Here is a 16236-nt window from a genome sequence, read left to right on the forward strand (position 1 = left end):
GAAGAGCCATCACCATCTCTGCCTGCACCCCTCCAGCCATCTCTGTCTCCTTCCTCTCTTTGCACTGTGACCTTGGGGGCGGTCTTTTCCTGATCATAGAGATGAGCACAGGCCTTGTTGGGAAAATCTTTCTAATGCCACTCTATGGTCAGGGAGGCGACTGCATCTCTCCCCCAGGAGGCGCTGCCTCCCTGACATCCAGTTATTCCAGGACCACTGGGGAGCATCCAGGATTCCCACAAGAAGAGACTGTCCACTGCTCAGGTTGACTTAGAACATGAAGGATCAGGATGAAGTCTTGTGATTCCTTTGGCAATGCAAGGAACAGATTTCTAGAACTCCCTCACCCCGCCACATGGCGGGTAGGCTTTAAAATAATATGTGAAATTGCTGTCAACTTGCCCACCACAGTTATTCTCTAAGCTGTTAAATCAGAAAGCAAATTCTTCTGAGTACCATAAACTCTGGAATAATTTGATTCTGTTGTGATATGTTAACAAATTGAACCTTTGCACTAGGAAAATTCGAGTTCTACTCAGATGGCCAGAGCGCTGTCCTCGTTTACCCTTTGAGAGGAATGTTGTCTTCAGAATAAATCTTTCTGTAATGATTTCATCTAACTTACAGGGCATGGTAATAGGGGCTTTGCAGAGGTGTCAGGTTGCTTGGGCCAAAGTGGAGCCACATCTGATTACAGCAGCAAATGACTAGCAGGATTGTTTATGCCTTGGCTTTGAACATCTACCTTTTTCATTCTTTGTCCAAGTACTTTCCACCATCCTTGCTGGCTTGTATATATATCCCTTGCCTGGCAATGATGACCAGTCATGACCAAGCAGATTTCAGCATCGGCCTCTAGGTAATTAAATTCTAAAGCAGACAGCAGTGCACTCAGGACGAGGAAAGAATAAGTGCAATCTAGGGCATGATGAATATCACTACCGGTGACATTAAGTATGGGCTTCCTTCCAGAAGTCGTTACACAGCAGAGTGACTGGAAGAAAAAACATCCCATCATTTCCTTGTAAATAAGCTTTTTCAGAGGAGATGTGGGTAGAGAAATCCCTTAATGCAAAAGGAAGAGATTTGACAGACCTGGGAGTAAGAGTGCTAAGGTATAAGGAATGAGGTGTAACTATTAATATTGTAGTTCCTGCCTGGAGCCCATTAGAGGAAGTGGGTGCTCCCCAAATCGTGGTGGTAAAGTAACACAGGTGGAAGGAATTAATCCTCCCACCATGAGGCCTGCAGCAAGCTGTGATTGGGGTAAACAGCCTGACGGCGGTGCGATTATGGACCGTGCACGTCTGTCTGCAAACAAACCTGCGCTGGATGTGGGGACGTCGTATTTGTCATCTGCAGAGACGTCAACATCAGAATTCCTTTTAATTTGTTTCTTGCAAAAAAATTGCATAAGTGATTAGAAAGCTGTCCAATTGTTTGTTGCCTTATAATATTTTCATCTCCCTTCCCTTTCTGAAACATAGAAATGGATAAATTGATGTTTCTTAAATAGGGTATTTCATGGTCTTTAAATAGAATCATCTTTCCAAAAAGATTCTGCAAAGGTTCTTATTAAGGAAACGTACAGTTCTCATTCTTTTAAGAATAGGATGATGTTTTAAGCCAATGTCCTTAGAGGCAAATGCTGTTCCTCCTTGATCATATCTGACTTACCTGTTGGATATGTAAGTATTTCCTCCAAGAAACTGAAGATGTGACTTTTAATAAAGAAACCTTGTATGAAGAATCAAGGCAGCCCAGTGTATCCAGAGGAGCCTTAATTCAAAAAGGTACATGCATGCCAGTATTCATAGCAGCACTGTTTACAGTAGCCAAGACATGGAAACAGCCTAAATGTCCATCAACAGAGGACTGGATAAAGAAGTTGTGGTGTATTTATACAGCAGAATACTGCTTAGCCATAAGAAATAAAATAGTGCCATTTGCAGCAAGATGGATGGACCTGGAGATTATCATTCTAAGTGAAGTAGGTCAGAAAGAGAAAGAAAAATACCATATGATATCACTTATATGTGGGATCTTAAAAAGAAAAAACCACAAATGAACTTATTTACAAAATAGAAACAGACTCACAGACACAGAAAACAAACGTACAGTTGAGAGGAAAGGGGGTGGGAAGGGATAAATTGGGAGTTTGAGATTTGCAGATACTAATATATGTAATGTAGATAAACAAGTTCATGCTGTATAGCACAGGGAACTATATTCAATATCTTGTAGTAACTTATGGTGAAAAAGAACATGAAAATGAATACATGTATGTTCAGGTATGACTGAAGCATGATGCTGTACAACAGAAATTGACACAACATTGTAAACTGACTATACTTCAATAAATATATATATATATATATATATATACAAAAAAAAAAAAGAATCAAGGCAGCCCAAACCTAGCCAACCCCTAAAGTCAAGACTATCTGAAATTATCATTACGTACGAAGTTACTCTTGTAGACCAAAGAAGAATGAATGTGAAGGAGAGAAGTTCCTTCTCCTGCTGTGCATTGGCTGATAGCGCTGAATAAATAGGTTGCTGAAAAGCAGAGAGCCATCCTTCCATCTGTCCATCCAGCCTTCCTCCTCAGCATCCAGCCCCATTGTCATTATGTTAACTAAACCCAAATAGGAAAGAGAGAAGAAAAAAGATCTGAGCTGTTTCACCCTTTGAGAGCATTCAATGCAAGTTAATTAACTTTCTGGCCACGTGAATAATTATCATTTTTTGGATTTCTGAAGGCGACAAAAGCTTAACTCTGTTTGAATTTTTTAAAGCATTTTGAGATTAAAACAATGTTAAGAGGGCAGTTCTTGTGATCTGTTTTTAGTCTAATCTTGCACTCCAACTGAGTATAATGAAGCTGATTAAATATGTAATTTTTTTTATTTGAGGGATTAAACTTGAGTGGAGAAAGAGGAAAAGAAAATTTGCTCAAGAAAGAAGATTTCTTTAACTAGAAAATATGTGTTAAGCATTGTTGCCATGTGAGGTTAAAATATTGAGAATCAGCTACAATTAGTAAAAGTTCTTGGCAGTGATCCTCCGTTAAGACCAGTCGTTGTTGACTGTCACACCCCCAAGAGCAGGTATGAGGGTTTAGAGCCCTCAATTTTCATGTAGTTGTGTTAATCATAAAAATTTCAATAATTGCCTAAATGCTCAAAAACTCACACATTTATGAAATTTTGAAATAATTAAAAAAAAATTCTCACCGGTAGTATTGAAAGTGATCTCAAAGCTTCATTATCAGGCAGGCATTTCATGTAGATCTTCACTGATATAATCACTTAAGTTTTAAAATCTGAGCTTGACCGACCGTAGCAAAAGAACACTGATTGCAAGTGAAAGGTAAACGCAAGCACAGAGGACTTGACTTGTCCTCGGTAAAAGGGGTCTTTAACAGGCAATCTTCACAGTGAGCTAATGCTCTTTGGGTTGAACTAGAACGTTTCCTTTCAATTAGAAATTGTATTGATTACACAGTGTTGGCTTTTTAAAAATATTTGTGGGCTGCGTTAGTTTCTCTCTGCATGGACCAGATAATAGCCAGTTGTCCTGGTATTTATTGAACTGCTGACCTGTGAATGATTCCCCTGCAGCTTGGCTTCAAGACCCTCTAACTTTCAAAGCTAGGGTCCCTTAACCTGCACCTTTGGACCCTCAGATTCTGAGGCCTTCCTGCTTTGAACACCGAGTGTTCCAGGAACATGAGGGCTTGGGCCCAGGGCAAGCTCATCTTGCCCTGGCTGGGCACTGATCTCTCACCCACTTTTAGTGCCTCGGCCTCTGACATCTTCTCTTGTGGCCTGCGATTCTCCCATGTCTGAGTTTTGCCCCGTCCTCTCTGACACATCCAGAGGGCCTGGTTGGGGAAGGCTTGGGAGGATGTTCCAGGGAGAAGTGCAGACTATGGCAAACCTGCAGGTATAGAAAAACACGGGGTGTTCTGAAAGGCGAGAATTTACATCAGCTGGAGTTGTGGGTAGAGAGACAGGAGGTGAAGCTAAAACGTAAGACGTGGCAGATTGAAAATTTTATCCTAACAAATGAAAAAGGATTTCAGATGCATGAAGATTTGAGCCAAAGGAGAGACAGCTCAGTCTGGGATACAGTTACATGTGGAGCTCTGACAGTCAGTTGGAAATCCTTCCTTAAAGCTAAAGAGAAAGGTTTGAGTCAGTAATGGGAGACCTCGGATTGGCTTTGAAGCGATAGGAATGGATAAGATCATACTTGAAAAAAAAAATGTGAAAAGTCAAGCTATCAAATAGCCTGGAATCTCAGCCACGAGTTCATAATTAGTGTAATGTAGCAATTCAGAAAAAAATGACCAAATAATTGTCTTGTTCCATTGACTAGATCGAGCTCTCTTTTTTCTTTTAAATTATTGTTGCAAAAACACAGAAGTGCTTAGGGTGGATTTTTCTCCGTCGTCTCAGTCCACCCCTAATGGAATCAGACACAGGATAAATTCACCACTGGGGGCAAGAGGTGATTTAGACTCTGTGTTCCTGCCTGGTGGCTACCAGAGAATGGCTGCCAACTTTGCCAACTGGGTGATTGCTTTGTAATTTAGATGCAATAAATCCAAGGCAAGTAATTTCCTTCTAGAAACTTGAATTGCCTCCTTAGCAGGAGGATGAGCATTAGATTTAAGCTGTGGGGCTAGCTGTGAGCTTTAGGAAAGATCCCCAGAGGATGCTACTAATTGCACTCTTGTTTTGAATGTAATATGGTTTCTTTCACAGGAAACTCCAGTAGTAAATTTCCTGTAAGCACCACCTTGTGATTCAGAGCTCTTAGAGGAGTGCTTTGTTTTTCAGTCAGGCAGTAGTGGTGGTTGTACTAGAGCCGTCATCTCCCCCTCTGCTTTATTTGTGGCCAGTACTGACAGAGGCAGGGGGCTTGCTCATTTTACACAGAACTTGAGTAGGGCTTCTAATGTATACACTAAAAGTAGTGATAAAATTAAAATATCGAATTCTTACATAATGTCCTGTGCCTGCCAGGCACCGTCCAAGCCTCCTGTGTAGCTAAGCTCACTGCATGGTTCTGGCCTGTGAGCTGGGCCCCGGAGTGAAGGAGACCCAGAGATGAGTGTGATCCGGAGACAGGAGTCTAACACACCGGTCCACACACAGAACCATGCATGTGCTCTACTTGAGCACCTACTGTGTGCCAGGCACTGTTCTAGATGCCAGTGAGATCCCAGTGAATAAGACAGGCTGTGCCCCCCAGCACCTGACTCCCTGGAACGTATATGCCGAGGGTGAGGATACAGGAATGTGGTTTAAATTAATATTTTGGGATAAAAGAATGTTGCATATAATTTATGACTAGGACATTTAAGCTGGCTAACATATCCTTTTTGAGAAAAAAAGTAAGCCATTAGTTGAGTCTGATGAACGGAGTTAATTAAAATCTCCTTTTTGCGCATACACTAGCCAAGGAAGGCTGTTTTCTTCTCTTAATTCCCCTTTACTATATAAATGGGATGCTGAGCTCCCAGTGCCAAGACCAATTTAATTCATTTGCTCAATTATGGGTTAAAAGAAAGAACTTTCGAAACATTAGCTGTCTGCCACTTTGGAGTAACAACGGGCTGAATTGATGAACTTTGCGTAATGATCTGTTGCTATGGCAACATGCTGCCCAGTGAGTGGAAGAGGGCATTTCATCATTACCTCACTGATAAATGCTTGGAACAGTAAGGGGTGCAAATACAAAAGGTTTTCTTTTACTCTGCGGTAACTCTGGGTCCATGAGACAAACACTAAAAATGTCTCTCTGATACAGCAACAGAGCATCAGAGGCAAATGCACAATTGGAAATAAAGGAATTTAGCTGCCCCACTTAGTGGCCCTGCCACAAGCATCTGTCATCAGAATTGCCACCTGATCTGCTCACAAGTTTAATTTCTATGCTGGATTCAGCACACAGCCAGCTGAATCATAAACATCCCTTTAAAATACAACAAAACTTAGAAAAGTAATAAGAGGAACACAGAGTCAAGATAAAAGATGTGACCGCCCAAGGCTTTGCAGCAATCCTGCGTTTTTAGATCCCATTTTCCGGAGCTAGCCCTCTTTGTTTCCTGGTGTGACTTTTTCTTTTCTTAAGACAAAAATTTTATATCTATCAAATCTGGTACAATCCCACCCTCTGAAGTGTTTTATTGCAACTCAGAGGAAATACATACTTATTCTGTGCTTTGGCAGTGCTTTGGGCTGCTGTTCTCAGGAAAAATTAATTTCTCTGGGCCTTTTTCATCGTTTAGGGTTCTCAAGTTCATTAGCATTGAAGCCACTATACTCATAGGGCATAATGACTTTCACTTTAAATATCGTTTCATTGTTCAAGCTTTAATGAGCTGCAGAAGGCTGTCTGAACACATACAAGTACGAAAAATAAAAAACGATTATTTTTGTTCATAGCAGCAGTAAATGTTATACTGAGCTAATCATGTTTCTTTTCCTTCCCTCTCCCCCTCACCCCTTCCTTTCTGCTTTCCTTCTTTCCAAAAAAAAAAGAAAAAAAAAAAAGAAAAATTACTCTCATAAATTCCTGAAATTTCAGTGAGACTGAAATTCTTGACATCATCCAAAAAGAAATTCACTATAATCAGTGACCTTTTCCTTGGGTACTGGAAAGCTCATTTTGTTTCCTCTAATTTTCCCCCAAAGATCACTAGGATTATTAGCATAAAGGTTGTGAACAAGGCATCTGCTGTTGAATTATTTTATAATGTTTATCAAGCTGCATCAGTTTTTTACAACGTGACATGTTCTGTATCATCTCCTGCTGCTTTTATAGCCCAGAATCATGTGTACAGGGGATTAAGTGAAATAAATGACAATATTTGAAAATACTAGGCTTTTACTAATAGAAATCTTCTGTTGTGACCATATAAGGTAAAAAGAAAATTGGCTAACATAATTTATAATGCCTTTGCATTAGAATTTGAGTCCTAATGTCTTAGGAAAATATGGAAAAATAATTTGCAGCCTAGTTTTGAAATTGCTCTGAGCAAGTTATCTGGGTGACAGAATCATCCTACTCTTGACATAGGGTCCCTCTGCTAGTCTGCTCAGGCTGCCTTAGCAAAGACAGCAAAGCTCTACAGATTGGGTGGATGAAACAACAGAGTATTTATCTCAGCTCTGAAGGCTAGAAGTTCGAGATCAAGGTGTTGGCAGGGTTCATTTCTTCTGAGACCTCTCCCCTTGGCTTGCAGATGAACACCTTCTAAATGTGTTTTTACATGTGGGTGCACATGTCTGTGTCTTAATTTCCTCTTCTTATAAAGACACCTGTCACATTAGATTAGGAACCATCTATGTGACTTCATTTTACCTTAATTACCTCTTTAAGGGCCCTGTCTGCAAAGGCAGTCACATTCTGAGGTATTAGGAATTAAGACTTAAACATAGGAATTTTGAAGGGTCACAATTCATCCCATGATAATCCATATCTTATTATAAGGTATATTTCATACCAAATGAGAGATTGTTATACTTGACTGTCCTTAGAAAACTATAAAACAGAATCTTGTTTAAACTACCAAATCCAGGTTAGTTAACAAACTGAACTTTGAAATGTAGAAATACCAGCTATTTTCTCCCAAAGTCAAAAACAGGGTTAATTTTCAACTGCTAATAACTAAATTATGTGCCTTAGAATCCGTATTATTTAGAGCATACATTACACATAGGCATTAGTGGTCTAAGAGTCTTATTTTTATGGTAATTTTTTCTTTTTTGCTTAAACAAATCTTTTGTCACTTTAAACCCATTTTTTTTTAGTAGAACTGGAAGAGAATATTCTAGACACTTATCATGAGTTTATTCTGTTACTTGCTTCCTGAGCTCATGGAAACAAGAGTCCCTAGCCTGGTAGAGAAGTCAGATCTAGCTTGGACTCGGCACCACTTATACATGAGTTATTTGTGTAGTGAATTCTGTAATAAGACAAGCATGTCCACAAAGCACAGCTCAGTCTTTGTCTTGAATAACAACTACCTCTTTAATACACTGTTTTAGCAGTTCACCTGATCTTTTAGAAACTCACCAGCCATACTATTACTGGTACACCCTTATAGAGATTACGTATAATATTTTCCACACTTTCAAAACAAAAATAACTTCAAAAATTTAGAAACCAGCACTTGATTGATATGAAGAGGACCTGAATTTTGGCCCAATTGTCTGCCCTTTGGAACTCAACCTTTCTGGGCTTTGCTTTCCTCACCCACACAATTCAAAATATTGTTGTAGGTCCCTTCCTACTTGAATGTCCTATGACTGCTTAAAATTTTAGTTTGGAGAACATACTAGTGGTAGATGATTTGCATTTAGAGTGGCCACACCAGTTGAGTCTCTCATATCGTCCTCAGGGGCTTACCTTATTGGATTCAGAATATTGACTGAATTAGGAAAATGAAGGTGGCCTATATTTTTCTGTTTTTACATCAAGTTTACATCCATGCCACTCTTTTCCTGTGCTTAATTGTGGTATAAATATATCATTGTTTTTTCCTGTTTGTACCAGATTTAATATGTCAATTATTCAGACTGTGGATGATGAAAAATCATGTCACCCTTACTATCTCTGTTTGGGAGTTCTGTTGGGGTCATTTGTTTTCTCAGAAATTCGATACAGAAGCTCTCCTCCAAAAGAGTAGGGACAAGCTTGAGCTCTAATTGGAGGAAAACTCTACAAATTAAACAAACAAAACCAGAAAGAATCTTCTTTCATGTTTGTGATTACTTTGTGGCAGTCCATAAGGTTCTGAAATAATTCGACAATAATTGCATTCAGTCTCACAGGACATCTGTGATTTTCCTGTGGGTGAATTGCCAGGGGGTGATGCCAGGTGGCCAGGTGACATGTTAGGGACCAGGTTCTATCCCAGGGCCACACTCACTGGCTGGATGACCAAGAGCCTTCAGTTAACCTTTGAGAACATACATCATCTTACCTGCAGTAGAAGCTCTAGTGCAAGGATTTTCAAACATTTGTGAAGATGGAACCCTGTGTTCAGTGGAAATCATATGGCAAGGCTCAACATGTGAGGTGCAGTGAGATGAAGTCTGTCATGTTGTGGGTCATGAGGTTGTTGCCTCTTTTGGGGTGTGATGGGCACCTGGCTCTTCAGGGCAGCACTGGGACAACTCTGTACACGTCCAGGTTGTCCAAATACCATAGCCATACCTCATGTGGCTGCTGGACACCTGAAATGTGGTAGTCTGAATTGAGCCCTCAATTAACTTAGTATTAAAAAAAAAGAAAAAAATCTCAATAATTTTATATCGATTATATATTAATGTATTAATATTGGATTAAATATTATATTTCATATTATAATATTTTAGATACATTGGGTTAAATCCAAATTTATAGTTTAAATTTAATTCATTTGCCCTTTTTTAAAAATGTGGCTACTAGAAAAATTTTTAATTACTTAACATGGTTGTTCTATATTTTTGTTGAATGGTGCTGATCTAGACACACTGTGCGGACTCCCGCCTCCAGGCATCAGTGCTCGGAGATTCTGTGGGGATTCAAGATATGGTTGTGTTGCTGCTTCCCCAGGTCTCATGTGTAAGCCACTCTGTTCCCGTGAAATTAGTTAGGAATGTCCTGGCATCTTTCTTTAGGACCACATTCTGCTCTAAGAACATTTTTTCATTTAGACATTTTTTTTTAATTGTTTGCAGAAAAACTCCTGCATTTTTGCTTGTTTGGTTTTGTTCTCTTTTCGCTTTCTCTTCCCATAAGGAGCTTGGTAACTCACTTGCTATAGGAAACACATGTATTTTCCTCCGGGTGGAGGTGGTGGATCAAGCTTCAGTGTTTCATGGATCATTTCTTGTGGTTAGAATTGTGGGGGGCAGATTTCCTTATGTCTTTTTCAGGTTAATACTCCACTCTTCTGATAAGCATCAGGTAAATGTGTCTTCCCCAGCAGTCCCTTCTAAAATTGCATTTGTTACTGTTTCATGTGACAGTGTTCCAGCCTTACCTTAGTAACCATCTTATTGATGACCTTTGCTTTTTCCTTTGGTCATTTTCCTAATGGCTCACAATACTGAGGTGGAAATGAGTATCTCTCTTATTACAAGAATCCAGTTTTGCCTGTGTATTTTCTACCTGCCATCAGATGTGCCTCTGGTCTTCCATGACTTTGTCAGTCACCAGCAAAAATCAATATTAGGGTTTGGATCTACAATCATCTGATGACTTGTGTCAAGGCAAGTTCTCATGTCACTGGCAAGCACTTCAGGGAAGCCCTTTTTTTGTTCATGTTCTGGTCTGGTGATGGTGTCTTACATGGTCCTTGTTTTGGGGGGGTTGTTGTCCTGTTCTCTCATTCCCAGAAATACCTCCTTTGAGGTGTACATACAACTTCTGTTCATCCACAGACAGGTATCTGAACTAGCTTTGCCTGCCTCACTCTTTAAATAGTTGGTGTCAGGGAGCAGGGGTGGCAGTCACTGTGTTTGCCTGTCTGTGCCTGAACTGTGATACAGGGAGAAAGCATGTGGTCCTGGTGACTAGGAGAACCCATTGCTTTCTGGAGGAGATGCTACTCATGCGTGTCCTTCACATGGGCAGCAGATGGTGGCTTCCAGTGGGTCAGAACGATGACTCTTTCTGGCTACCTCCCAACTGGCTAAGTTTTATGACTTCCAGAAGAGTTCATGGATAAAAAGAGCACACACGCAATCTAAATAAAACTATTCTTCCCTGTGCATCACGCTGACTTTTTAATTAATGTTTGCTTCGGGATTCCTTGTTACTTTACCTCGTTCATTAGCACTGAAGGGAACCTCCATTTCACGTCCAACTCCCTTACAGGATTTTGAAAGTACAGTTCACAGGAAATAAATATCAGTTCTTCTCCTCTCTGAAACTCAGTTTTCTCATCTGTAAAGTGGGAATACTCATGCGTGTATTTGTTACATCTTCACTAGCTTACTGAGATGATCAAATGAGATGTGGATATAATGAGGTTGCCAGATTTAACAAATACAAATATAGGGTGCCCACTTTAATTTGAATTTCAGATAAACCATGAATAGTATTGAATTGGATATCCTAATAGTAAAAAAAAAAATTCATGGTTTATCTAAAATTCAAGTTTAAGCGGGCATCCTTTACGTAATCTGTCAATCCCCTAGGAGAGAATCACACTTCCTGTTCTGCTGAAATTAGGCAGACGTAAGTTCTTCAGCACAATTTTTACATTTCCGTGTAAGTAGAACTCTTCATGCCTTCCAAATAATAACCATACTACCAGTTTTGATCAGTCTTAAAAATCTTGCAGTAACTCTGTCTCTCTCACAACGAGTAGCTTTAGTTTTCCATTTGCGAGCTAAAATACAAATAGGTGACTGTCAAATTTGTGTCCATGACATAATTAAGTAGTTAACATTTGCACAAAAAGGCAAATATGAGGATTTGGACCAAAGCAGTGCCAGCCCATGGTCCTGCCGTCAGCTCCGATGTTGCGGTTCCAGAATCAGACGCGCCTCCTCTCTCCTTGGGGAAGTGATCTGTGATTGACAGGAGGTGCCAATTTTTTCTTTTCTTTCTGATCTCAAAATTTTAAAGATTGACTGAGAAGATTTTCTATATTTCTGGCTTTTTTTTTTCCCCTGCAGCTGACTTTGGTTAGAGTATTGAATTTCAGGTGTTTGGAAAGTGTGTCTGGTTTTATTTTCCATGGCACATTTTCAGAGCTGGTATTTTCTCAGCTGAAACCAATTAAAATGATTTTCTTCCTTCATATTTAGTTTTTGAACCTTTTCACTGAAATATTTGGGAAGTGGGGAGATAATGTCTCTTGTTTCACCTTCACCCTGACTGATCCCGTAACTCTCATTAAAGGTTGCGATGCCAAAATATTATTCAGGAGTCTTTTTGGCAAATATACAAGTGACAGTGATATCCCCATAACAGTTGTGCCATCCTCCATCTTTTCTTCTTTCTTTGCTTCCTTCCCTCACTCATTTGTTCAATCTCACATCCATCACACATTTATTAATCTTCACAGGCCCCAGTGATGGCAACTCCGCAGACACCAGAGGACAAAACTGATAATGTCTGCCCTCCTGGTGCCTAGTAATGTCATGTGTAGAAGCCAAAAAACAAGTAAATTAGTAATTAAACTGTGGCAACTTTTCTAAAGCAAAAACAACAAGTAAGAGCACTGTGAGGGACTCCCAGAGTCCTGCGTTGTGTCCTCTCGTTTGCTCCTTGGTCTCTTATGAGTCAGGCTGTGACTTTCTGCCACTGAAAGAAAAAAAAAGATAACTTTGCTAAGACTTTGCTCAGTTACCAAACCAAATCCGGGTCCATTCACCAGCGGGCAGTAAAGCCAATTTACTGACACCAGGTTGTGGTGAAGGAAAGTACAGCGTTCACTGCAGGTCTAAGCAAGAGTCCGGGCAGCTCACACTCGAAAGGTGCAAACTCCCTGATGGCTTTCAGGGAAGGGTTTTGAAAGACCAGGTGAGGGAGAGGGTCACGGAGTGTGTGAGCATCTCGTGCACAGTTCTCTGATTGGTTGATGGTGAGGTAACGGGGTGACGGCACAAGGGTGAACGTCATCAGCTGTCAGGCTGCAGCCTGTCTGGGAGCCACGTGTTCCTGGCCGCCATGCAGCTAGCTTCTCCCATCTGGTGGGGGTTTTAGCGCCCATAAAGCCACTCAGGAGTGTGCGTCAGACACTGTGTTCTATGTCCTTCAGGGAGGAACTGAAGGTTCTGTGACTCTACCATCCAGCTGATCTGTTGTTTACATTGTCCCTGGTTCTCCTGGCCCAGCTGCTCTCTTTTGATACTACCTGTTCCAATCACTAACTCTTCAGCTAGACTTTTGTGACTCAGGGAGGTCTGGGAGACTAAAGCTTTTCTAGAAACAAGAGGCCAGCGGAGGAGGACATAGTGGGGGCTCTGTCCAGGGAAGGCTCTACGGGGTCCTGCTCCATCACAGTTCCAGAGCAAGGGTCCTTCAGCCTTACGTCATGTAACTAGGACAGAACATTCGACTGGAGCGTGATGGAGCCCAGAAGTTCGGGTTCACCACTTCCAGTCAGGCTGCTGGCTGCCGGGGATTTGTTTGCTCCGCAGAGTCCCTGATTAAACCTGCTTGAACACAGCCATGTCATGTTAGCCCCTCCTTCAAACCATTTCTTGTCTGAAATGCAGGATGACTCAGGCTTTCTTTTGCTTTGTTTTAATGCATTGCAAAGAGAAATATATTCCTTGCAATTTCATGGTTATTTTGTGTTTCATATTTATCTGTGTACAGTAAAATTCCCTGACCTGAGAAGAGGTGTCAGCTGACACCGTGGTGCCAATCATGTGACAGTATATAGTATCAGTCAACATGTTGTACACCCCAAACTAACACAATGTTATATGTCTCAACAAAGAATTACTATCTCAACAAAATTATGTCTCAGTAAAACAATTCGGCATATAATTGTGGTGGTCATTCAATAAAGGAAAGGAGGTGGCCCTGCAGATGTAAGGAACATGGCTGTTGGTGCTCCCAGGAGAGGTCTGACTCTGGGGTGGAGAGAACCAGGAGAAAGACAGATGCAGGGCTGGAGAACGCCCTGACCTGGTTGGTCCTTATGGACATCAAGAGAGGCAGCATCCGCCTGGGGGTGTTGGAGGGTCCCAGAGAAGACTCCTCGCTGTCTGAGCCAGGACACACACTGTCAGAGGAAGATGGCTGGGTGGCCTCTTCAGCCGGAGGACCTGCACATTCCGGGCCCGCAGCAATTGCAGGCTCTTGGTGGAGGTGAAGGGGAGCTGGAGGTGAAAGGAGGCTCAGGCCATGCACAGCCCATGGGTGACTTGGTGCTGCATTGACGCCTGGTGCAGAGGGTCCAAGGCAGGAGAGGGGTGTGGTCACGTGTGCATCCTGATGCTCACGCCAGGGGCAGTGAGGAGCCCAGGGTGAATGTTCTGGAGCATCCAGGTGAGGAAGGTGTTGTACACGAATGTAAGAGTGCACGAACAGGGGGAGAGCAGGGTGCAGGCTGAGGAAGGAAAGGCTTCCAGGGAACAGAAAGGGCTCCTGCAAGACCGCTGGGTCTGGATGTGCTGGTGCCGGTGCCGGTGGAACATGGAACCTGGAATTTCAAGAGGCTCCGCACGTGATGGGATGCTTCAGAGAGTCAGGAAAATCCAGCAGAGGCACAGATGGTGGACAAGCACATAAATCCACGCTGAGGAGCTTTCTCTGAACTGCTGAGTCCTGTAGATTTGTTAGATCCCAGTCAGCTGGAAAATCAGATACGAAGTGGGCAGAAATACACTATGAAAAGTTTTGATCAGTCATGGTTAGTTCTTTTAAATGATTCAAGATCTTTTAAAATGTGTTGTTTTTTCCCCCACCACTAAGAAATCAAAGTGCACGTGAGCATACTGATGTTTGAACTGTTATTAATTTGGTTTCTCAGAGTAATAATCTAGCAGCAAAATAAACAAACAGCCAGGCGTCTTCGTTCCCCTGTTGAATAGGATTTAGTTCTGTCACGTGTGAGTCCTGTGACAGTAACGTGGCGATAGTCAAAAGGTGACAGTTCCCTGGCTGGACCCCCATCCACACGCCCCGTCCCACCTCCACCCCCGCATGGCTGTAAAATGTTCTGCTTTATCCCTTTCACTTAAACCCTCATCGGAGCCTTGCTGCTCAATGGGTGGTAGCGGGCCTTGGCTCCTAACTTCTGTCTTGGACCATGTCCCATCGCCAGGATGTCTCAAAGGGCAGCAAAGCCTCTGTGATTGTCCCTGCTCTGCAGGAAGGCTGGCCCTTCCCTCTGCTGGTGGAGACTTTATCTCAGGGTGCTGGGGCTGCGACCTTGTGCTGAAGTCCCCTTCCCTGAAGCTTCCCCCATTTTCCTGTCACTGTGTTGGTTCTGTGCACGTCTTGGATGCCTTTCACTAGGCAAACAAGAACCCAACCATCATTGGGTCAGATTTCCCACCAGCTGGGTGGGAACTGTGGTCTCCAAGTCAAAATTAGGTTGAATGATACAAATAAAGACAGACACATTTTCTTGCTCACTTGGGTTTGAGCATTTGTTCAAATGCATTTGTTTAAACACTGCCTTGCTGCGTAGGCTGCCCCCTTTCCTCTCTCTCTCTCTTTTCCCCACCCTCTTTCTCCGCCACCCCCTCCTTTGCGGGTGCCCTCGCGAACACACGCCTGTCCCTTAAAGATGGGTGCTAGCTCTTTCATCTTCCTTATGCGTACGTAGCAAGTGTCTTTGTGCTCGAGCTTCATCACGAGTCACAGGTTTACCAGCCAACCTAAAATAAACCTAAGCCATGGTTTACTAATACTGCATATATTTTATATGTATAATTATATACACTATTGCATGCATAATGCTCATAGCATTCAGTTCATCATCAATAATGTTCACTGGAGATGTTTCAGATACACATTTCTTAATGAACTCAGGATTATATATATATATGTTATATAATATAACATATATGTATATATCCGCATATGTGCTTTTCTTTAAATGTAAACATCCTCAAACTCTAAGGGTTCTCCTAGGAATGGAAAACTGGAAAGGTATTTTTTGTCCAAATGTCTGAGATTAGCAGACTGATGGGAGGCCTGGAAAACAGAGGCTCTTGATTTTACTTCTGCTGTTAGATAACTTCATAGCCTCATTGTGTTTACAGAATAAGAATTGTAATGTTTTGACACTCAGATCCCCATGGGTTTTATTCAGCCGGTGCCTTCAGGATGCTTGGAGGAATCTGCCTGCGGCTCTCTTCTAGAGGGCTGGGTTTCAGGTCCTGGATTTGCAGACTGGTCGCGGGGCCTCACCACAGCGCCCCGGGGACAACAGCACGTGTTTCAGGTCTGTGTCCCGACGCCGGGCACTGGCTGCACTGTGCCCCTCCCTGGCTGGGAGGACCCTTCTCTGTGCCCCTCACAGTCATGCTGGGGAGTCTGTGTGATTCAGGAGACACTGGGATGCCTGTCCTCGGGCAGGGCTTAGAGCCGAGCTTATAACTGAACATAAACAAGTGGTGAGCAGAAAACTGGAGCAGAGAGGGGACTGGCTCAGAGATAGATGTTCAGTTGTGCAGGGATGAAGCTTCCATGGGGCTGAGACCGAGACGAGCATCCCAGAGAAGAAGCTTTAGAGAGAAAGAGGAAGGAGGGGATAGA

The 16236-nt window shown here is 42.2% G+C and overlaps 1 protein-coding gene across 7 annotated transcripts in view; it reads left to right on the top strand.

The window, feature by feature from the left end:
• Positions 1-16236, top strand: part of SEMA5A (semaphorin 5A) — a 449868-nt gene that overhangs the window by 334156 nt on the left and 99476 nt on the right. The gene's annotated exons all lie outside the window — the stretch shown is intronic.

The sequence above is a fragment of the Vicugna pacos genome, chromosome 3 (genome assembly GCF_048564905.1).
Source record: "Vicugna pacos chromosome 3, VicPac4, whole genome shotgun sequence".
Lineage (NCBI taxonomy): Eukaryota > Metazoa > Chordata > Mammalia > Artiodactyla > Camelidae > Vicugna > Vicugna pacos.